Source organism: Hipposideros armiger, unplaced genomic scaffold, assembly GCF_001890085.2.
Source record: "Hipposideros armiger isolate ML-2016 unplaced genomic scaffold, ASM189008v1 scaffold_163, whole genome shotgun sequence".
Taxonomy (NCBI): domain Eukaryota; kingdom Metazoa; phylum Chordata; class Mammalia; order Chiroptera; family Hipposideridae; genus Hipposideros; species Hipposideros armiger.
Genome location: NW_017731513.1, coordinates 2,398,095 through 2,423,249, shown reverse-complemented (window position 1 = coordinate 2,423,249; position 25,155 = coordinate 2,398,095). Strand labels below are relative to the sequence as shown.

At 45.6% G+C, this 25,155-nt stretch overlaps 1 protein-coding gene across 1 annotated transcript in view; it reads left to right on the top strand.

Annotated features, from left to right (window-relative positions):
• LOC109387589 (uncharacterized) overlaps nucleotides 1-25,155 on the top strand; it is a 227,991-nt gene that overhangs the window by 189,886 nt on the left and 12,950 nt on the right. The gene's annotated exons all lie outside the window — the stretch shown is intronic.

Genomic DNA, 25,155 nt, shown 5'->3' with positions numbered 1-25,155 from the left:
GACCGGTATTGATTTTCTTTAAAATTTTTCAGTAAGTTGAAAGCATTAAATTGTAGATGTTTCCCAATGGAGGTGGTTAGACTCTTCCAGGATGGCAGGGGCGAGCTGTCCGTGCAGACTGCCAAAATAAACATTTCAGGAAAAGTGATCACCTAGCAACTGGTGCATTACTGAGTCTACGATAATTGGTTACAAATCTTGAAATATCCTATTTTGATGCTGATGTATGTTATATGTGCACTGCAATTATCAACAAACTGTGAGACAAACAAGACTGATGGACAGAATCAGGGTCTGCCACCAAAGGTCTGCCTGGATGGGAACAGGGCGGCCACCGCAGAGCTCAGCCAGGTCGCTGCCTCCCGCGGGGCTGGGTGTACAGGCTGTGCCGGGTGGGCGAGTGGCAGCTCTGAGACCCAGCGCCAAGGCCAGCGGCCCGGGAGCCTCCTTTCCCCTCAGCTCAGAGGTGACAGCGGTGGCATTGTCACCTTCTGCTCAGTGTCCTGAGCCTGGCAGTTACCCGGCGTCTGCTCTGGGCTTACGATACCCCTCCCTTCCTGTGCATTTGAACCTCACTCTACCTGCCTCTTAGAAAATATTCCTGATTCTGACATTCAGTCAGTCAAAATTTGTGTCAAAAAGGCAATTTTTCTATTCTTATTAAATATATATTTTTTTGTCTTTTTAACAATCAACGTGCCCACATTATTTTTTCTTTTTGACTCTCCAAAGGAGCGTGGCCCTCAGGGTACACATAAGAAGGGGGACTGGGCAATGAAAAGAACTGGGAGAGAGAAGCACCAGCTCCTCCCTGGAATCAGCCACACTGATTGACATAAACAGCACAAGGCGGAGCCCAACACCGCACACTGCTCCCCACTTCCACGCTTTTCTCGCCCTTTATTCACCCACCTCCTAGGAGGCAGGGGACTCATGTGATGGGTAAACTTGGAAAAAACCAGCTTCTCAGCCACGCCCCCCACCCCCTTTCCCGAGAGAACTGGGCCTCTGTGCTGCCCTCCCTGTATCCGCAGGCCAGTCCTCTCAGGGGGCCTGCCAGCCCCTGCCCTCTGCCCCCGCGTGACACAGGCCTGGCCTGGTGCAGCGGAGCCGTCTCTGGGTGGGTCAGTCTTCCTGCCTCTGGTCCCACCCGCCTGGTGCTGCCTCTCTGGTGGTGAGGGCGTGTGCCCCTCAGACCTCAGGAGCATCGGCCGGAAGGAGCAGGGTCCCCCAAGGGCCTTGGCTGCCGCCATTTTGGGTCTCCCCAGCTGCTCTGGCCAAGGTCACATTTCTTGGGGCTCCTGGCCAATAGCTGAGGGGTGGGGGCCAGGCTGACGGGTGGTTCCCCCACCAGCCTGGCTGGGATGCTCCAAGGCGATGGAGTCAGTGTGCGTTCCTATCCACCTGACGTTACGCTCACACCATCATCTCTTTTTTCTTTAGTGTCCAGCCTGCTTGCTGTTCAGCTTATCCAATAAAGACTTCATGTCTAATACTGATTGTTTTTAATCTCTAGAATATTCCACTTAGTTCTCTTTAGAATTTCTATTTTTTTTTGAGATTAACCATCTTGTTCACTTACTAATTCCATCATTCCTTTAAATCATTGAACACGTTTATATTAGATTATTTGTATCTTTATCGCCTAAGGGCCAATACCTATATAAGCTCTGAATCTGTCTTATTGACAATTTTTGTCAAGTTTTCCAATTTCTTTCCATGACTATGTGATATTGTATTTTATGTTGAACATTGGAAAGGCTACATTGTTGAAAGTCTGGATTTCTTTCTTTCTTTAAGAGTGCCAGGTATTGATGGGGCAAATTTATTAGTCATTTTCTTTTCATTTTATGCATTCTTTGTAGTTCAACCTCACAAAGACATTCTCCTATATTTTCTACAAAAACCTTTAAAGTTTCTTCCCCCCATATTGTATCTGGTGTTTGGTATGTGTATATTGTAAGATAGGAATCTAAATTTCTTTTTATATATAAAATCATTCATCTCAACATTTACTGTATTATAAACAAAGTTAAAAATCAAGCCAAAGACTGTGAGAAGATACTTGCCGTACATATGGGCACAAGCTTTATTGTGTAAAGAATATCTCAAGACAATGAAAACATCGTTCACAACAGAGTAATGAGCAAAAGCTGTAAGACATAGGTCATGGAGTACACAGCTCAGTGGCCAAAAACCATGAAAATACGCTCAATCTCAGCAGTAATCAGGGAAATACACATGAAAGCAACAACCAGGCATTTTGACAATCTGGGTGATTTTCAGGAATTATAAAGTCTGACAGTCCCTATTGATAAGATTGTACAGCATTTGCTGCTGATCAGAGTGTAAATTATGTAAGCAGTTTGAAAAATAATGTTCTAATCTGTAAGAAACTTGCAAATGTGAAACCTCTATAACTAACCCTTTTTCTTGGTGTCGACTCTAGGAAAACCCTTCATGTATTCAAGGGGGTGAGTGTAGGAATGTTTTTGTTCAGAATAAGAACATTGGCTAGAATCTAAATGCCCATAACAGGAGAAGGGGCAGAAAAGAAGTTATAGACTATTAATCGATAAAATAGGAGACAGTCATTAAAATATGTTCACTGGAGCTAATGTATTGTCATAATTTTGAACAATAATGGGAGTTGCCAGATTCTGTGCATTCTTTGATATATAAGCATATGTGTTTCAATATGTGAAGCAATCTTGTTTTCCAAGGATACATGTAGTAAGAATACACCAATAATTTAGGGGATAGTAAACCTCTCAATGAGAACAGTGATTACATCTAGAAGGTGGGCAGAAAGGAGACAGGAATTAGTAGTGGGACACTGTCACATTTGATCTTATCTGTAATCACTTATTTCTTAAAAAATAACCTATTACAATAGTTTAGGGTCTGCAACAACTTGGTAGTGAGTAGAAGGTAATGTTATTGTATTTCTAAGACTTTTTTTTTTAAGTATTTCATAATCTAAAATTTAGGGGGAAAAGACCCAAAATTCCACCATTGCGAGGGAATCATTTTTGGTGATGAGTCTTCCTATACTCGTGTCCCTGGAGGTGACTGTATCTTATGGCTCTGGGTGAGCCCAAGCTTCATTAAAATGGTCTTTTTAGTGAAATTTGAAGATTTGGAAGACGTGTGTGCTAGAAACCATTCTTCCTTCCCACCCGCCGTGTACCCCAGGCGTCCTTGGGGTGATGGGCGCTTTAAATGTGGACGGGAACCACTAATCCGTCGAGGTGAAGACAACTATTTAGCCTGAGTGAGTGTATCAGGTAAATTGCATTTCTGCCTAACAGTAATGTGTGTCCCGGCGCGTTTGAAGAGGGGCTGCTGCATTTCCATGGGGTTTAAGGGCGTAGCCACAGGTCAGCCTGGCCCTTGTCACCTGTCAGTGGCAAGCACGCCGGAAGGGCAGAGGGCTGTCACGAGCGCTCTTGAGGACACTGTTAGAAGCCTCAGCACATCTGGGGAAAGTGCTATTATTTCCCGAGTAGTTTACCTCAGGTCAAGCTCCCAGGGGGGCAAGCTCACAATCAGCCCAGCAGTGCTGTTTAGCTCGTGTTTGAAGGGCCAGGCCAGCGACACCCCCATGTCCCCGGCCCCCCATGGCTCTGCACCTTGTCCCCTTGGGGGAGAACTCAGCTCAGTATGCAGCTGGGAGACCTGGGAGACCACAGTTTTACACGTCACCCCAGTTCTGTGGTCACTCACCAGCCTATATTCTGGAGCCAAAAGGGACCCCATCTCTAAAGCTGCACCTCTCTCTTGTCTGCCGTGTATAATATTTGTTCCCTGTTGTCTGTGACTGAAACTGAGCTATTACTTGAGCCAGAGTCATTTAAAGGACCAGGACATGGTCACCTGTTTTCCCCTCCGACCAGGATCCAAGTTTCTGGAAGTAACCTTGTCCCACAAACAGTGGAGACGTTAGCGTTAATAACTTCCAGTTCCACTGTAGATGCACAGCTCTTGGCTGGGACGATTCAAGGTAAGAAGTAATCTTCCTTTTCCTCTTAGTCCCTGGGAAACTCAGAGACGCATGTACCTAGTGGGTCAGGCACCCACGTGGCCGTGCGTGTTTCCCCTTCGTGTGCTGTCACCTCACGGTGATCTGGGCCGTCAGCTGAAACCCTCAGGGCAGAGAGTGAGAGGTTCTCTCTCAGGAAAAGGCTGCCTGCTACAGCAAAATGTTATGAGACATACGATATGCCTACTGTGGCTTGGTTTACGATCGGGGAGGCTATTTCATGGGTCAAACCCTCTGTCCCAAAACATGTTAACCGTGTGACAAGATGAAGTTTAATTGGTGGTGTTCCTGAGCCATCTCATGTTCTGTTTCTACTTTTAAACTAACTTTTACTTTTGCAACAAGGAAACAATATATAAATCTCTTCCTAACAGGCTAGAATATTACATTCCCTGTTGCATCCCCACATCCCATCATGTACGTTGTACTGTTACAGTGTCTAAAGCTTTATTTTCTAATGCTCCAGTTTTCCTCACTGTATCTGCCGAGGGTGAGAAATGTGTGTGTCGGCCCACTGGGCTCGTTTCTCTTTTTTTCTTCACTTTCTTTTTTTGGGGATATTTGTGTTGCTTCAGAATCGTAACAATGAACATCAAAAGCACATTACAGCGTAATACCAAAATGCACTAAACAATATAAAAGTACACAAATTTATAAAATAACTGCTCCCATGTACCTATCACCCCGATTTAACAGATATTGAAATTTTGCAATATGTACTTCAAAAATTCTATTTAGAAATAGAGGTGGCTGAAGCCTTACTCTTCCAATTTTTCTCCCTCCCTCAACAAAGGATAAGACTATCGTGAATTGTGTGTATCACATTTGTTGAATGTTTTATAATTAAAAACATGTACATGGTTTAAAGTGTACAGAAATGATATCCTGCCACATGTATCTTTTAGCAGCTTGCTGTTTTATCATGGCCATATATGTAGGGGTAGCTAATTTACCTTAACTGGTATGCATCCCAAGTAAGTAAATCCCTGTTTATTTATTTATTCTAAGGGATAGTTGGCTTTTTACACTATCCAGACTCTTACAGATAATGTCTTAAACATACTTACACGAGTTGTCATGTGTAAATGGGACGCGTTTCTGCCACACGCACTCAGGAGCAGGTTCCGGGCTGTGGGTTGCTGTTGCCTCCAGCCCCTCCAGGTGGCGCTGGCGCTCTCCCGAGTGGTCCCATAGGCCTCACGCCCCACCCCACCTGTGCCAATGCGCGGTGCTGACCTGAGCGGCTCATTGCGCTTTTATTTAAAACCTCTCACCATTAGGGGAGTTGGTCATATGTGTATCTGAGAGTAGGGTTTTCCTCTGTGTTGCGTGTGCATTTTTTTGCCTTGTCATTTTTTCTTATAGATATACAAGCCTTTTAATTTATTAATAATACGTGACACCACAAATATGAATACTCGTCTCCTGTCACGTCCGTCCCCTTTGTCCCCTGTGCTCCGAGAATAACAAGCCCTTGCCGCGCCCATTCTTCATAGGACCTTCTCCCGAGTCCGTGTTTTTGATTGTGGCTTCCATCGCCATCGCGTTCCTGTCCTCAGCCCGTGTGGCCCACGCTGGTCCTCCCAGAACCCTGCTCTGCTTCCCTCTCACCACGTCCGTACTTCCCGAAGTCACTGCATGGGTCTCTCAGGGACAGCGTCAGTGTCCACGCTTTGTTTTCTGTGAACGCAGACAACCCTTGAGAACTGGAACCTCACCTCTTCATCTCTGTGTTGCTCAGATTTGGATCAAGTCCGTATCCTCAACTGTAAAGGGGATAGGGTGGCATTTGCCGCCTGGTTATTTGTGAAACTAAACGGCTTAGAACAGAGGAAGCCCTTAGAATAGTGCCTGGTGCCTGGTGCACTCACACCTGGGGAGGGTCAGTACGGAAAGATGCAGATTTTCTCAAATTTACTTAAAAATTCCAAGAAAGTGCAATTGAAGCACCAAAATAACTTTCAGAGACTTTTAATAAGCTGATCGTCAAATTCATATGAAGAAGAAAGTTCCAAGACTAGTGAAGAGTTTTTGAAGAGGAATAACAGAGGGGACTTAGCTGCAGCTTGGAGGTGACGGAACCGGTGACTCACCAGATGTCTGGCTCCACGACAGGCACTCCTTTGTGCTCTGCGACCAGTGCCATCTGAGAGCATTTTCGTGAGGGTTGCGCGGGGCAGGAAAGACAGAGTAACACTGGCTTAAACACGTTGGAGTTTTCCCACTTAATTGCCCATCATTTGTGTTCTTCGCTGATATTTCCACTTCCAGGCAGAGGGTCGCCTGGTCCTTCCCCTGCCCTTGATGTCAGACGTGGCCTAAGACTCGTCCCTGCCTATTAAATGTGAGTGGGAGTAACTGCCATTTCTGGGAAGAAGCCCTTAGAGCTGGGGCACACGTCACCATGTCCTCTTTCTCCTGCCTCTGATGATGAGGCCTGATGGGCTGCAGCTCCATCAGCCCCGGACCCTGGCTCCGGTCACCATGCAGCTCAGCCTTTTGCCGACCAGGGTGGGAAGGTAGCTGAGCAGGACCCGCACCTCGCCTGCCTCCGGCCTTGGGCGTGTCCTCACTGACGCAGACAGCAGGGTCCCAGGCTTCATGTCTTCCTTGGTTTTAGTAGGTGTGACATCTGCTCCGAGCCATCCTCACGGTCCAGGTCCCGGGTGGGCGCTCCAGGGCAGGTCACAATGTCTGCAGCGCAGCCCACGGGAGCGGGGAGGGGTGAGAAGGGTGTTCTCTTTGCTCTTACAGGGTGCTGCACGAAGCTGGGTGGCCACTTCCCTTATACTCCAGCGGCTAGAACTGACGTGACCACACCAACGGGGAGGGGAGTCTGAGAAATGTGGGTTTGTTTTCTCCCCAAGTGACCACAGATGCAGCTAAAAATTAGGCCTATTACTTTAAAAGAAGGGGGACTTGGCAAAGAGAGATGATTAGTAGTGTCTGCAAAGGCGGTTCCTACACGCATCCCATTTTATATGTGAGGGAACGGGGACCAAGGGGGCAACCGAGTCAGGATCCCACAGCTAACAAGCATCGCACCTGATCAGGGACGCACGTGATGTGACTCCTGTGGGTTGGTGCAGCTGCTGAAAATAAGCCCTTTATTTTAACATTGCAAAACAAGGTTCCGTGGCATTCCGATGGATTTGGCTTCTCTATTTTCGTCCCTTACCCCCAGACTTGGAGAGAAGATGTGACTATAGCTGCCATTCCTGATAGTTTTTGAAATTCACAGATTTGGAGCTAAAGTGGCTCTGTCAGCTCAATATATTTTCTTCCTGGTAACAGCAATTTTGAAATACTCGCCCTAGCATCAGCCTGTTAGTAACGGAGAGGCTTAATGGCTAGGGAAGAATATAAGCATAAAAACACAATTTTGTGTCTTAGAGATCATATTTTAAATAACCATTTAAGATATAAACTCCATTTCAGAAATAGATACATTTTAAATAAAAATTCAAATTGACTAACAAGACCATTTAATATTTTTTTCTACCTCTTTTAATAGTGTGGCTGATGCTCGTAATTCTTTATAACTATCTCCCTGCATTTCTTATCCTAATTCGATTTTTTTCCCATTTATAAGCTATATTTATCAGTGTTTTCCAGGTGTAGTAAAGAACTTTTTCTCACTGCTCAGCAAAATCATCAGGAAAACTTCAGCAAAAGATGATATTGATCGTACTAAGATACACTAAATTATTTTTAATTGCCATTTAAATTGTTCTGGCTAGAATCCATTCCCGAGTCTGAGAAATCTGATGTTGGGCTTCAACTCTGAATACATTTCACACATTTAAATATAACCTCATGAGACCAGTGACGCTGTGAACGCAGCTCATTTCTTACTGGAGACCCTGGCTCTACTCTATTCCTGTACACGAAACACGCAGCAGACGAGAGACAGGAAATGTGCAGAGAGATTAACTATTTTTCTTATCTCCTGGAAAGTGATACCATCTCAGGAATTATTTTCACTGATGTGAGTGTGACACTGTTTGGAGCCCGAGTGACGCAGAGGTTGATGGGATTCTGCACCTTTTGTGTCTTGTCCTGGTGCCCCCTGGACTGGCAGAGTGAGCTGTTTCACTGTCTCGTCAGGGAGTGAGCAGTGGGGGTTGGTGTCTCACTTTAGGAGGGACAAAGATCTCTCAGCTCAGCCAGTCTCCGAGTGGGTTCCTTTAACCTTCATTTACAGGAATCGTGGCACCGCCTGGGACTGATGCAGCGTTCTCGGGCCGGGGAGCGCCGAGCTGGCAGCCTGGTGTTCCAGAGCCCTTAGGAAGAGCTGTTACTGAGGTTTCCTCTGAGCACTTCGGCTTCCTCTCTGCTTCTGAGGGGTGTAAAGCGGACCCAGACACAAAACGTGTGATGCTCGCTCCATAGTTGTGATGAATTCCCTCAGAACCGTCTTATTGAGATGTCGTACTGCCAGCCAAATCCCAGTCTTTGGTTTCACACTAACTTCTTCATGTGCTTCAAACATCCAGTGTAATTTGGTGAGAAACATGGGACTTCAAAATAATCATGTAAGTTCAAAACTGTAGGACCGCCCTCCATCTGATAAACCCAGGCGATCGTGTGTGTCTGAGCAGTGTTCCCTGTCACCCGCACTGCATGACCGAGCCGCCACGCGACCCCCTTTTTCCTGCTGTGCGTAACGCCTCACTTTGTGTGAAGTCATCACAAAACTATGTGGGAAGTAGGTTTACGAGAAGGAATTAACATTCTTTCTTTTCTCTGATATGGAAACTGCATCTCAGAGAGCGTATGTGGTGGTGCTGGGGTCCAAACCCAGAATTTCAAGTTTCTCGGTTCATGAGACGTTCATGGCCTCAAAATGTGTGCTCAGTGCGTGGAAGAGCCTGCACACAAAACTGGAGGAAGAAGCCGGGGGCTGGCTTTCCGCTCCCCGTCCCGGCCGGTGTCCCCACGGCCCACTGGCACAGCTGGTCAACATGACGTCGTGGTGCCAAGTCCAGTGTCACTCATCTGTCCCCTTTCATCATTGCGTCCCTCAGTTACCTGTTCCTCCTGGAAAGAACTGCTTGTCTCGGCCTTTGTGATCTACCCCCTTTTCCCAGCGTCTTTGCTGATTTTTCTTCCTGGTTCACCTTTATTCCATGGTCTCTTTTCCGTATGAATGGTTTCTCAAGGTTTGGCTTAGCCTCTCATTGGATCAACTGATTCATTTCTACGTCTTTCAGTAGCCTCTGATGTACCCATGACTCCAGAATCTATATTCCCATTCTCGGCTCTTCCTTGTAGATCCGATTCATGTCCAACTCCTACTGGACGTTTCCACGTGGATGCTGTCCAGGTGTGTGATGATAGCCACGCACATGCGGAGCTCTCGAGGCCCACTTCCCGATAAATGCCCCTTGACCTGCCCACTTGCTCATGCACAGAAGCTAGACGATAAGGCCCGTTGCTCTGAGGGGCCTTTCCTCGTATCGCGTGATAATCAGGTCCTGTGACTCCAAACACGTGCTGAATCCTGCTTGTCCATCGCCCTTTTACTTCCCTGTGAGCCATGGTCATATTTCCTGGGGCTGAAACCATATCCCCGTTAGTCCTGTTGCTTCCACCCTCAGGCTGTGTTACCCGATCTCCACACGACAGCCCGGGTGACTTTTTAGAGCAGGAGTTAGATCACGTCACTCTCCTTCCTCCATGCTTGTCATTAAATCAGATTGCTCTCACCCCGTCTGTGGCTGTGACGCTCGATGTGACCTCCCTGGGATGGTCCCCGGCTTCCTGAACACAGGGCTCCCCTCTCCAGGACCTCGCAGGCTGCAGGAACCCCAGCCTGGCCCTTTGCACTGCCCCTGCCTTCTGCGACTATTTCCCCAGATCTCTGGACGCACTGACTCACTTCTGTCTTGAGAACTCAGCTTACCTTCCGCAGCTGAGAGGGGACCCCTGTGACCTCCGGTGTCCAGCAGCCATCACTTAACTGTCACTCATTCTATCTTGATACTGGGTGTAACCTGCTGGCATGTGAACCATGGTCTGATCCAGCTTCGAGTGTTGGGGGATTTGTCCTTCCGGTCCGGGTAGCCCCCATTCCTGGACAGCGAGTGCCTCCTTCATCTCTTTGTCCCCTGGGATCTGGTGCACCTTTCCCTCCCTAGGTCACAGTCCCAGCCCCGTTGTAGTGGATCGTCTCCTCCCTGCAACACGTCCTCTTTCTCTGTAACGTCATAACCCAGGTGCGGGAGTATTTCACAGGAACGTGGGAACAAACGGAACCTTTCTGGGTGTATTTCGGCATTTGGGTGACCTTCTGCAGCCAGCGAGAGCTTGGTGTGTTCTGGGAATTTTAGAGAGTTCCATGTCACTGAAGAGCAGGAGTGAGGAGGTGACGGAAGTGGTTGAGATCCTGGCCCTGCTTTTTATTCGTTTCGTGACTTCGGGAACATTTTTTAGGTGAAGAAACTTGTTCAATTTCATCATCTAAAAATGGGAGCAATAATAAACCTGGACAACCATGAGGACTGACTGAGATTAGACACATAGTAGGAGCTTAGACAAGTCCTGGAAATACAGCAGGTGACCCATGAGCACTCGTCTTACCCTTGGGCTCACCAAGCTCTCGTCTCCTCCAGGGCTTGTCACACGCCCCGTGCAGCCTGCCTTCTATTCATCCTTCCGATTTCTGCTGAAAGTGCCTCCTAAGAAGCTTTCTCCGAAGGCAACCTCATTATTTATCTTACTGGGAGTTACATGATAACCTGTATTTTTACCAGAAATAGCTCCTGTTAGATTTGCTGTGACCTGTTTACTTTTACAGCGTCCCCTACCCACCTGGGACTGAGATGGTTTGGGTCACGTTGATTTGCTCACTGATGAAGGCCACACTCAGGGGACAGGTGGTGCAGGACACATGGGGGGGGGTTCTGGAAGGAAGTGGGGCAGGTTTGGGAGTGTGGTGGGGACAAGCCCTGGGCTGACCGCGGCTTTCGGGGTGAACGGGTGGTGATACATGGCCTTCTAGAAGCTAGGCCCTGGGCGGCTTGGTGGTTAGGCCGCACCTGGGGGCGTGCGCACAGTAGGGCATATGCTGCAGCTGGGGGCTTGCGCTCAGTGGGACGGTGCTTAGTAGGGCTGACGCTCAGTAGGGCTGACACCTACAGGGGGGGTCTGGGATGTTTCTAGCACCAGCATGAGGAGTTGGCACGGAGGGAAAAGGCTGAGCTGGAGCTGAAAGCTGAGGACGGACTCGCCAGGTGGGCGAGCGTCGGCAGGCAGGGGACAGGCCTGGACCTGGGCTGGGGTCAGGCCTGGGAGCCTGTGCAGCTGATGCAGGAGGAGCTGACAGTTATTTCTGATGCTGTTTGTGCAGCGGGAGGCGAGGCCTCTGCCTGATGCACAGGCTGCTCGTAAAACCCAACAGAGCCAGCGTGCTGCTGACGGGTGGGGATTCTGAGGGAAGCAAATGGAAACTTGAAATCAGAGGCGCTCAGTAGCATGTCAGCATTTTCTCAATAGGCTGCCTGCCTTTAACTTCCTTTGAGGGCTGTGCACTCGTCCACCACCTTACGCGAGAACTCACCTGGAGAAGCCTCACTAGGAACCTTCCATTTGTGGAGTGTCTTTATGACTTTATTGTGGAGGTGTTAATAATCATGCATTTTATGCTGCTTTTTATGTTTTCAAAGTACTTTGCAATGGGTCATCTCCTCCCAGTCTTGCAAAGAACCGCCAGGCAGCTGGGGAGGCAAGCACGTGAACGAGGGTGCGGGGACCAGGGCTAATCAACCAAAGGGGTTAGGACCGGCCTTCTGAGAAGGACGGGAGTGTTCGGAGAAGTGAGCACTCGCTCTGACATCCTCCAGGGGAGTCTTACCTCATAGCCTAGGGAGGGGCGGGCCCTGAGTGGGATGCCCTTGGGAGCCCTCTGTTAGGACTGGACAGTGCCTCGGCCAGCTGTGAAGACCAGCACCTGGTAGGCCCTCAGGAGTGATTGGCGAGGGAAGGACTTGCAGAAGGAAAGATGACATGGACTCTCCAATAATGAAGCTAGAGAACTGGCTTTGGTAGGAGGATGAGAAACCTTATTGTTCGGATGCCCAGGCCAATTATCTTTCCATAATACTGGGAGGCGTTGCAAGGGGGTAATTATGCAGGAAAGTAAAAATTCCACATTGAAAATGAGCGAGTGCAGCAAACCACAGAAGAAACACACATCCCAGTCAGGAGTGTGTCACGCAGTGTGAGTGAGCTGGCTGGGAGCCCTCCGGGCTGAACCCCCAGAGCTGGACCTCCATCTTCAGTCTCGCCCATCCTGCTGGGTACACCAGGAATCAGGGCACTTTTTAGAGCAAGGCAGTGCTCCCCCCCCCACACACACAATTTGATGGTTTTTATTGCGTTTTCGTGATGACTGATGATTTGAGCATGTTTTAATGTGTTTATTTGCCACCCTATATAAATATATGTAAAGTGCCTGTTTAAATCTTTTACCCTTTATTTTTAAATTCAAATATTTATTTTCTTAATGTTGGGTGTTGAGAATTCTTTGTATATTCTGGGTACACATTCTTATCAGATATGTTTATACGTATTTTTCCCCGTCTACGGTTTACCTTTCCATTCTTTTAAGCTATGTTTTTGAAGAACAGGTGTTTTAAATTTTGTGAGGTCCCGTGTATCTTATCAACTTTTAACTTTTATGGGTTATGCGTTTGTACCGTAAGCCAAAGCTGATGGGGGTTACTGTGTAGGGGTGTTATACTGTTGGCTTTTATATTTAGGTCTGTGACACATTTTGAATTTTTGTGACTGGCACAAAGCATGCTTTCTTTGCATATGGTTATCCAATTGCTCTCGCTGCATTTGTAGAAAAGACTACTTTTTTCCCCCTGCAAACATGCCGTTGCGCCCTCGTCAGAGGTCAGCCGTCCACATGAGGGTAGGGCCACCACTGGGACCCCCTCGTTGTTCTGTCTTAGAGCCAGTGACACGCTGACGTCATTAACGCAGCTTCGCGATGAACTGGGGAATCAGGTAACCTTGCTCCTCAGAAGCACTTAGGCTATTCCGGGTCCTTTGCGTTTCCATGGGCACTTTAGAGCGGGTCTGTCAGTAGGGTTTAAAGTCCCGTTGAGTTTTCTAGCGGGATACGTGGGCGCTACAGACCAGCTGGGGAGAACTGGCCTCCTAGGGACATGGAGGCGTCTGGCTGTGAACGAGGCATGTCTTTGCACTTAGGTGGGTTTTGATTTCTCTCAGTGGATTCTGTTTCCTATGTGCTCATCACACATGTCTGTGTTGGCTTTCCTCCTAATATTTTGGTTTTTGGTGTTGTTATGAATGACACTGCTCTGAGATTGCAGACACCATCTGCTTGTCGCTGACACTGGAAGCACACGATTCGTGTGCTGACCTTGTGTCCTGCGCACGCGCTGCACTCACTCTAATTCCTGTAGCTTCCTGGGTATGGATCTCACTGGGTTTTCTGCACAGACGTTCATGTCTGCAAATGCAAAGCAGAGCTCCATCTTTTCCAGTCTGGATCGTTTTATTCCATCCCTGTCGGCGGTTACAGGAGGTTGAGGGCAGTGTTGAGGGCCCAGCCGGCCTGTTTCTGCCCTCGGGGGCACGTCTGGTCCTGTCCCCTGACCTGGAGACACACTTTGTTCCTCGTTAGCTGGGATGTGCCTGAGTATGTGGGTGTCCGGCCCTGTCGATGCTTCTGCACTTTCATCCAGGTGATCGTGGCATCTTCTTTAGCTTATTCATTTGCTGAATTAAATCGACTGGTTTTCAAGTGTTAAACCAACCTTACACTCCTGGAGTTAGTCAGGAGATATCTATCTATCTATCTATCTATATATCTATATTTCCTAGTTTTATACATATTACACATAAATACATTATATCTACACTTCTGTCTCCATATATAGATGTAGGTAATTATACATATAAATATGTATAATTAATACATATAATGTGTATAGTTCCATTTTATATAGAATATACACTATATATAATATACGTCTTATCTAATACATATTATACTTTTGATCTATATCTCATATATACATATATTTGATAGAATGCATATTTTGTATAAGACACACCTTGCATATTACATATTACACGTGTACCTACACACACCCCATCTGTTACATGGCCGGGAAATGGCAGTGGTAAGGTGGCCAGTGCCAGGTCACAAAGCCATGAGACGGTGAGTTTCGTTTTTTGCTGGTGGCAGGCATGGTTAGTTTTCAAGTTGAGGAGCAGCGTGTGATGTGCGTTGCAGGGTGCCCCTGTCAGCAACACACAGAGTGGGGCTGAACGGAGCCCGCAGACCAGCCTGGACGTAACTGGGGAAGCCCTGGGAAGCGAGGGCTCTCGTGCTCCCAGTTCTACAGTCACTGGTGGGTCCTGCTCAAGTTCATGGGAAGCTCCGTGAGCTGCTGGCTAAGGTCACACCCCATGACCAAAGCTTGTAGCACACTGTGTGCTCAGTGGGTCTCCCGCCACATTTCCATATAACGCCATTTACACAGAAGCCCAGCCTCCCTCCCGACCCCCGCGCAAGACACATTTGTCAGCTCTGTCATTTCACTTTGGTAAAGTTCGTAATAGACATTTCCAGACATGAGTTTCCTTTAACTTCTGTGAAACTAACTAGAATGCGTCATTTTCATTTCCAGTTAGAGAACAAGAAAGGACCCACATGATTGTTAATTAGCCAAATCACCCTTCATCTCCAAACAGCAGAAGACTTTCAAGCCAATTAAAACAGGAACCACTGAGCTGTGCTCTGGCAGGTTGTGGCAGCTGGGCCCTCGGTCTGGGCTGACGGGACACTTTTTAGCAGTTCTGTCCTGGCGTTTCAACAGCACACATCCTCATTAGAACACCCCAGAGTCTAACGATGTCCCAGCCAGTGGAATCACACACCACTGCGTCATCCCGGAAAAAAGTTGCTCTGCCATGTAGGTTTCTTCCAAGGGGATCTTAGGAATTTCTGTTGCTAAAGCTCTCTATGCAGTAAAGGCATCGAAAGTCTTGTTTAACCGGGCAAGTAAAGCTAATAAAATGTGACGTCTGAGCGGAGGTGAGTACATATATCCACGGTGTGCATTTCTCTGTGGAGACAACCTTGCTTTCGCCTTCATGTATTATGTGTGTCTAAACAGTGGCCAAGCCTTAGTACAGCATTTATTTGGTATTTATAGAAGGACATTGTCCCTTTCTCAAAGTTTCTTGAGAGGCAGACAGATGCATGAACTGTTAATTTCAGTCCACGCGACACTGGTGGCGACAACGTGCCATTGCAGACACGCTTTTGCTGGAATGCAGGATGGTTGACGGGCTTCTTGGTCCCTGAAAGTTCGCTGGGGACGTACACGCACACAATGGGCACTCTTCTCCCTACAACCGCCTGAAGTCTGGACTGTCCTCTTGAGTGCGTGGAAGTGGCTCCCTGATAGCAGGAAGTGAATATTCCGTGGCAGACCTACCTGTGTGTCCTTAACTCTCATGTCAGCTCCTGGACACTCGCTCGCTTCCGGCACCAGTTTTTTGATCCCTTGCCCATTTCATCATCTGTAAAATGACATTATAATGATAAAATAGCAGATACTTACTGTGTGTCAGGCACTGTTGAAAGCATTTTTCTCGCGTTAGTTTAATTTTCTTGACAGCCTCGTGTTTGGTAGCATTTTTATTGCCATTTTACAGATGAGGAAACCAAGGCACAGAAGTGATGTCTCAGGCTGTACTGCTCAGACAGAACCTAATGGTTCAGAGAATAAAGCTGAAACACAGAAAGCCCAGGCAAAGTGTCAGCGTTTGTGTCTGCTTGTACTGTCTGGTCCTGAATTCGGTCTTACTTGCCTGATATGTCTTGTTTCTGTTCTTTAAACAAACAAAAATTCCTGAGGTTTCTTCCAATGCGTCTGGCAATTTCCACACGCTTTCCCTTCACAAGTGTGTCCTTTCCCGAATTCACAGATGACTCCATGGAGACGCCCTCTGTCCTGAGCTCCAGGCCTGTCTGGGTGCCTCCAGCTTTTGCACCCCCTTCCCCAAGCTCTCACTCTCACCCGTCGGGCATGGCTTTCCTCACTGATAGACCTAATAGCTCTCCACGTCATGTTTGGTCAGGCTCCAGCTGCTCACCCGGGGGGGACGTGTTTGCAGGGCCTGGGCCTGTCTCCGGGCCAAGCCTGTGCATCCGCAGTGCTGAGCTTCTACTCACGTGTGTGTGTTCCCTTCCTGATGGGTTCGGAAGTGGGGCGCTTTCTCAGGACCTCACACTTAACATGCCCTGTACATTATTCCATCTCTACAGGTTGCTTTCATTTATTAAAGGTTCAGAGTTTGCCATTGGCTTAGCTCTCGCTGGAAACCCTGTTTCTAGATCTGTCTGTCTTCATTTGCCCACATGTATCCATGATAATTATCATGCAGCTGGATGGAAAAACAAGGAAGGGAACCCTGGGAAACCTAGCCTGTGACAGCTGCATCCCGGGTGGTGGTGACCAGCACTGTCACCGAGCAGGGCCCCCGTGGGTGTCAGTGTGGGCCGTGGGTCAGAGATTTGTGCATGTGCAGGTCGCTCGACTCTTAAAAATTGTGCCTGTGGTTGGTGCTTGAATGTGCAACTCCCTGTAAGGTTGTCATTACATGGATTCTATATCCTTTCCAGAATTCTTTCCTAATCTGTCAGTTACTGGATGTGCCGATGGTGGAATTGAACTCAAACAGCTGACACGGCGCGGTGTAGCAGGTAAACCTGAGGTTTAGCCCATCCCTGGGTAAAATGTTGGCTGTGCCTCTTAACAACTGCAGCTTCCTGCAGGCACCAACCCTCAGTCCCTCACCTGTTAAATGCGGATAAATGAGGAAAACAGTGTTTTCTGCACAGTTCTGATAGGGAGAAAATAAAGCACTTGGAAAATACCTGATACTGAACCGGACCCACTTTGTCATAGAAGTGATAATGTGTCCTTCGAGTTGCTTTTTAAAAGGTTGTTATACTACCTATTAATTGTAATTACTAATTTTCATTCTCAAAATGCTTGCCAGTAAATACCTACTAATGTTTTGAGTTTTTATTTCTTCTCACTTCTATCATAGCACTTGCATCATTTCCCCCCACTTTTATAGAGAAATAATTGACACCCATCACTGTGGAAGTCTTAAGGCATACAGCATGATGTGAATTACATATAATGTGAAATGATTTTCAGATTATTTTTTAATATATCTGTTACTGGTCCTTCTCACAGCCCCATAAAAATAGTTCAATATTCATAAGTTTTAGGGTCCTGTCATCTGGCAAAAAACTTGGTTCGTAGTAGGTGTTCTATAATGTTTGATGAACAAATAAAAAAACAGATGCAGGCCTGTTAGGAAGACATCTAGCAGTCAATTAATCATTTGTTTCTACAGGCAAGTGGTTAAACCCCAGACACTTAATAATTTACGGATGATACCTAGGCAGGCCAATTTTTTGCTATTAATGTTTGCTATTGTTACTGTTTTTCGTTGCTGGCTTAAAAATCTGTAAATCATGTCAGCGGGTCCAGCTGGCTGTATCTGGGATAATTGGGACATTCAGGTTGTATATTTATGGTTGCATTCGCAGAATATTGGCTCTTGTAAGTATTTTAACTTTGAAATAATTTATGTTTCTTTATGACAGAGTTTTACATATTCTCAGATCTATCGTCATTTTTTACTAGCTGAATTCTTGGACCACAGTACAATGTTAACGTGAATGGACTACATTTCAAAATCCAATTATATCTGATTTTTTTCTTCAGCAGAAATAGATTTTATTGGTGTTTCAACTATGAGTTCAACATTTTTATAAGGGACTCGCCATACTTCTCAGTTCAGAGTGAGATGTTTTCTCCTTCTCAAACACATCGGTGGGCTATGTAAGGCACAAGAACGTTCCTAGTTCTTTGCGTTTTTACACCATCAGTGCATGTAGGATAAGGGCTTTCACCGTCATACTCACCTTTATACTCACGGACAGTAGCACGACAGGAACAAAGTGAAATCAATTGAAACAAAGCATGGGCTTCCCGTGTCAGGCCCTTGGGCCTGCGGGGTGAGAAATCCTAGTCGTGTGTCCGGAGCGCATTGCTTTGGAATATACTGATCTTTCCTGTATGTGCACAGTCTGGTAAACATTTTCTGCTTTTTGAATGGCTAAAGCACATATAGGAAATCTGCAAGTCAGGGTTCTCCAGAGAAACAGAACCCACAGGAGATACACGAATAAGATTTGTCGTGAGGAATGGGGCCACGCTCTGCTGTGTGCAGCCTGGAGGACCAGGAAACTGGGCGTAGTTCCCGCCCGGGGCCTGAGAGCCGGAGAGCGGACAGTGCACCCCCCGCCCAGGGCCGTGGGCCATGTCCACACTCAGAGGTCAGGCGGAGAAAGAGGCTCCTGCCTGGTTCCCTTAGGTGCGCGGTGAGCTGGACAGCACTCGGCCACGCTGGGGTGGGCAGCTGGCCTCACTCAGTCTTCAGGTCCAGTGTTGATGTCAGAGCCCCTCACAGATGCCCAGAAGTGGTCTTCAGCCATATAATGTGACCCATCATGCAGTCGGGTTGGCACGTAAGATTAACCCTCACAGACAGAGAAAAGCATGTTTGGGTGAGGGTCATGCGTGTACGCTTGTGGAGCTGAGACGACTTCCGCAGGGGCCTGGGAGCCTCTGCACCAGTGTCGGTGGGTCACCGTTCCTCATCCCAACCTCACTCCTGCTCTCGTGTTTTGTGCAAACACATACGTGTGTGCGCACACATGCAATCACATGTGTGTTCATACGGCAAAACGTCTCTTTCAAACGTCAAACTATTTTTTGTTTTCTCTAGTGCCAGGTATGTAAAAGGGGGAAAGCTCTAAAATTCTATGTAAAGTGAATAAAAATACCACACAAGCTCGTGCGAGCAGTCTTGTGGGCCGGCCTGTGAAACGGCGGTGCTGCTGTTGTGACGTGCCCGCCTTGGACGGCTGCTGTCGTCAGACGCTGGGCACGGCAAGGCCGACATCATCCATTTCCCTCAGAACAGACCTGGGAGCCGGCACGACATGCAGCAGTGTTGTGATATGACATTGGTAAAGCTCCGAGGCGGTGGTAAATTACTTGGAGATACTGGTAGTGGCAGTGCCGGCCTCAGTTTACCCCTCTGCCTGGTGTATGGAGAGATGTTAGGTCCTGCTCCACGAGCCCTGGAGCTTCTCAGCATCTTCTGTCCCCACGCTGTCACCCGCAGCCCCCATGAGTGTCCTGCCCCTGTGTCTGGCCAGGACAGGAGCACAGAGGTGCAGAAACCTCGGGCTTGGGGTCTGCAAGCTCAGAGGAACCCAGGGCCATCTCCAGCTCCGCTCTCGTCACATCTCTGTCAGACTTTGGCGTTTCCTCTTAAACTTGGTCAGGCAGGAGAGGCTCAGCACTGTTTCGTTGGCTCCCCAAAGTGGTACTTGCAGCTTCCGTGAAGAATTATGAACTTGGAAAGTGATGCCCCAACTCGGGAGCATCCCATATGTGGGACAAGTCATGCCCGATGAGAGACACCCTCTCGGGAGGTTTGCATCACATACGGACTCACCTTTCACCTCTCAGCCAGGCGGTGGGCCCCACCCTCTTCAGTGGTTGGCTGGTGAGAAAAAGCAGGCAGAATCTTGTGGAATTGAGCTCTCGCATTTTTTCCTGCTTGTTACAGTTTGAATTGTGTGTCTGGTCGCCTCACGGCCACCCCACAGCCTCACTGGTGTCTTTTACTTCACAAATGGAAAAATTGACCATCTGTGGGTTTCAACACGTGCAGTCATGAATCTCCCACTATAGCAACGATGCGCAATGGTCCCATCACCCTAAACTCCCTGTGCAGCCCCGCTGTGCTGAGCCTTCCCCACGCCCAGCCCTGACAGCTACTGATTTGTTTTCTGTCCCCATAGTTTTGCTTTTTAAAGATTATTACATAAATGGAATCAGAAAATATGAGCCTTTTGTGTCTGACTTAGCCAGACACATCTGAGAGTCATTCGTGTGAGGTAACAGTTCCATCTTTTTTACGTTAGTTTTCCATCATATATTGGACGTGCTAGTTTATCCAGCTGGGCTGTTTCCAGTTCCCGGTCATTATGAATAAAGCTCATCACATCGTGTACAGACTTTTGTATGAACGCGAGTTGTCAATACTCTTCGGCTAATACCGAGGAGAGGGTTTATTGGGCTGTGATTAGTGTAAGTTCAATTTTATAAGAAACTGCCGAATTGTTTTCCAAAGTTGCCTATATTATTTTGTATTCCCACTAACAATGTATGAGAATTCTAGTTGCTCCACATGCTTCTTAGCCCTTGGTATTGTCAGTGTTAAAAAAAACCCCAAAAAGCCAGTTATTCTAATATTTTGGTATCTTGTTTTAATTTGCATTCCCTTAATGACTAGGATGCTGAGTATCTTTTCATTCCCTTATTTGCCATCCATATATATTCTTTGAGGGAAGAATCTGTTCAGATCTTTTGCTCAATGTATTGGATTGTTTTCTTGTTGAGTTTTGTGAGTTTTTTTTTTTTTAGTATATTTTGGATATGTCTTTGGTCACAAATGTGATTTGCAAATAGTTTCTGGTAGTCTGTGGCTTGTTTCTTCATTCTCTTTAGTGACTTTAACAGAAAGAGTTTCACTTTGATATACTCCAATTTTTTTTCTTTTGTGTTTCACACTTTTGGTGTCATGTCTTAAAAAGTTTTCTGAACCCAAGGTCTTGAAGATTTTCTCCTATGTTTTCTTCTAGAAGTTTTATTTTTTTCATTTTATATGTATATCTAAGATCTATTTTCAGGTAATTTTTCTGCAAATTTTCTTGCATATGGACATCCAATTGTTCCTGCAATATTTGTTCTAAAGACCATTTTTTTCTCTATTCAGTTGCATTTGCATCTTTGTCAATGATTTGACTATATTGTATGGTTCTCTTTCTGGACTCTATTCTGTTCCAGTTTTCCATGTTCTCCTCCTTTCATCATTAATACCACACACTGTCCTGACTGCCTGACTTTATGGAAAGTCTGGAAATTGGGTAATGCGAGCCCTCCACATTTGTTCTTTTCAAAGTTGATATATTTTCCCACGTAAATTTTAAAATCACTTTATGATTAGCTACAAAAAGTTTTGAGATTTTGATTGGGTTTGTCTTGAATCTATAAATTTGGTGGCAAACTGACATATTAAGAATATTGAATCTTCCAATCCATAAACATAATATATCTTTTCATTAATTTAAATTTTCTTTGATTTCTTTCATCATTGTTTTGTAGTTTACAGTCTAGAGAACCTAAACATATTTTGAAGTATTTATACCTAAGTATTTTAAGTGTTTTCTCCTTTTGATGTTACCTTAATGGTACTTTTATTTTTAAATACTAATTTCCAACTATTCATCGCGGGTATACAGGAATACGATTGGTGCTTGTACGTTTACCTGTGTCCTGTGAGCGGCTCGTCTCTCTCCCACGAACTTAGCTTTTGGATGGCTTCTTTGGAATTTGCTATATTGGCAATCACGTCATCTGTGAGGAGAGAGTTTTGTTCCTTTGTTTCATGTTACTTCTTTTTCTTTCCTGACCACACGAGCAATGACTTCTGACAATGCTGGATAGACGTGGTGAGACCAGTACCCTTCTTTGGGTCCCAATCATAAAGTGGAACACTTTGAGACTTCGCTTTTTTTTGACAAAGCATTTTGTCAACATCCCTTCCCAAGTTTAGGCATTGGTTTCTATTCTTTGTTGAGCGTTTTTGTTGTGAATAGATATTAAATTTAAAAAATGACTTTCCTACAAGTACTATAAATATTGCATAATTTTTTCTTTTTTAAAATTAATATGGTGAATTAAACTTATTGATTTTTTTTAATGTTGAATGAATTATGTTTTTCCAGGATAAACCTCTCTTGGTTGTAACATATTATCTTATTTTTATCTTGATTAAGAGAAAAGAGATTAGTGTTATCACTGAATATAAACTTTTTTAATATCATCAGATTGAGTGCATAAATATGTTAAACACATTCCAGACTTTAAGGCAATTTAGTAATTTATAATTTTAGTATATTTTACTTAATCTGTGCTTGTTAAGGATGGACTGTTTCTCTGTTTCTTTACTGCTTTATTTCTATGAAAATAATGCTCCACTTGTTCAAGTGATAAATGAGAGCTCAGTAAATTTACAAAATAATAGGTGTTAAATTTTAGAATTAAAATAATTCATGTAACCCAAAGACTTTTTTTTAAATATCTTTTACCACTAGAAAACCAAAAATGAAAACAAAACAAAACACAAATCGAGCTTGTGGAGACATAAGGCATCTTACTAAAATAGATATTTTTTATATAATTCCACCATTCTTCCTTTTCTTTTCAACTGTTTTTACAAAGTATTGCCAAATTATTGAAATGTTTTGTTGAACAATTAATTGAAAATGTTTTCAAACTTACGTGGGAAAGTATAGTATAACACGCAGCAGAAATCATTTGTTTTGTTTTCCTGTGCAGACAGAAAAGAGGCCCCTTGGTAAGTGAGTGAGCCCGTCGTGTCTTCTTTCCTTACGTCTATCACTGAGCTTCTTCCATCGCTGGACAGAGCAGTGATGTAGTTAGTTGTTTGCTAGCTGATTTTGGTCCAGGATTCCCTTATTAAAAGTAAAAATAGTGTTAAAAATAAATTTATATTTTTAATAGAACAAGTAATATTATTAGAGAAAAAAAATTATATAAGTAACATTTAAAAATGTTTACCCCCAATTCCACCAGTGAAATAACTATATAAAGCTAATTTAAAACTTGAGTATACTCATTTATATGGATAAAAATCCTGAAATTATATACCTTAAAGTCTTACTATTATGTTATTTTGGTCTATGGATGTCCAAAATTGAATCAATGAATCAAACATTAGACATTTAGATATTTCTGATACGTTCAGGATTAAAAACCTGAAATGAATATTCTAGAATATATAATGTACTCCTGATAAAGTCCTTAAATATTTCCTTCCGGTAAATTCTTAGAAATGCAATCACAGTGGCCTTCCAGAAATCGCTGCAAATTTACATTCCTGCCAACTCTGCTTCTTATCAACACTGGGTGCTCAGAAAAGGGCAGATGCCCTGGGGTGCAGCCAGGATGGAAGGATGTTTGGGGAAGAAAAACAGCGCTGCTTTGGCCGGATTTGTTCGCCCAGTCGTCTATTATATACTGAGCACGAAAACTGCGAGGCAAGGGAGTGAGACAAAGAAAACCTGAACAAGGAACAGCTACTGCCCTCCAGGTAGAAGTGAAATAATGAGCCTAATAATAACAATTACCTGTTCCCGAAAATTTGCTGCATGCCTAGAAACTGCGCTGAGCATTATCCAGCTATAATTTCTAACATTTATACTCTGAGGATAATTGGTATAATTTCACTTCTTTTATGGGTAAAGACACTGAGGGACTGAAAAAGATTTGCCAAAGTTGCAAAACTAAATTGCAGACCCGGAGTTTGAGGTCAAGTTTCCTTGGTCCCAGTTGCTATCTTCTCTTCACTTACGTATGAGGTTCTAAGAAAGTTCTGTGCAGTTACAGCATTTAACTGGTGGATGATGTAGATATGCCATAGTTTCCAAGATAAGAATGAAATTCATAGAATTATTATCACAGTTGTTGCATCCGTGAATGTGACAGATTACTTGCAGTATATCTGAAAGACTCTATTCCAGCCTCAGGGACAGATGCCTTGAACCGAGGTCGGTTTTACGTCACACTGATTTCTCTTCCTACCTTTTGGTTCCCCGACCCAGAGGGTCCCCACACACATGTGAGCGTTGTCAGAGACACATCATTTGAAGACCACAGGGCTGGGATATCCAGGTAGAAAACACAGCCGGAAAGCACGGAGAGTCGTCTCATGGGATTTGTTTCCACAGTTGTCAGATGCACGTCAGTCAACATCTCAACTCAGGAGCCGGGAGCTGAGCTCTGCAGCTGGGGACGTGGTGGGCTTGTGCCCCTCGTCCATCCAACGATGGCAGACACAGTGGTGTTTCCACATGGTTTGTCACAGCATGGGGCGTGTCTTTAAAATATGCCTAAAGCAGTATGTCTTTGGTTTCTTTCTTTCACAAGTGAAGAAAATTAGTGATGAGACAGAGTCACATTCTTGGCAGTGGAGCCACCTGTCCCATGTTTGGTCATGTTTTTAAAATCCCAGTATTCTGTTGAAAACATTTGACCTCATGGTGTTTCAGCCCTGGAAACATGGGTTCAGACAACTTGCGATGCGGAATCTGTCACCAAGATGTGGCATTTGAGCACACACTTGACATCACAGATGCAGAAACGCTTTCAATCTCGCCTCACCTTTCATGGCCTGTGAGGGCCTGTCCCCTGACAGCCTGCGTGTCTGATCTGAGAGGCTGCAGTGTCCTCACTGCCCTTTTCTCTGCTCAACACGCTTTCATACGGAATCAGCTCGTGGGGGACGCTGCTGACAAGCAGCTGTCACCACAGTGACTGAATTGGGGGGGGGGGCGACTGGCCCACAGAGGTACCTCTCTGACGTGGGCACCGACCCCCTTCCTTGCTCGGCTAAGAGGACGCTCCCCCAGACCTGAACCCATTCTCCTAGCTCATCTGTCCTGTTTCACGGAATTAAGTGAACATGTGTAGCCTCACATGTTCTCTGTGTCTGAACAACAGAACGTCAGCCGTGATTCGTTCTTCGCCATTAGTTTGTTGTCAAGTGCTCATCGCTTGCCCGTCTGGGCAGACTCCACAGAGGGTCGAGGACATGTGCCTCCTGCCCTCGTGATGCTCTGCCCAGTGGTCCCACTGCCACTTGAGGACATGCTGTCCTCATGTCACATGGCACCAGAACATCAAGGCCGCTGTGACAGTGCAGTTAAGGACACTCACGAAAGAGGACTTCCAGAACTGCCTCAGAAAGTGGCAAGAATGATGGGATAAGTGTGTTCGAAGTGAGAGGGATTAATAGCAATGTGTCTTTCATTGTAATAATTTTTTTATTTAAAAGTTCTTTGTATTTTGGATCACACCGCGTATATACAAATGCGAATAATT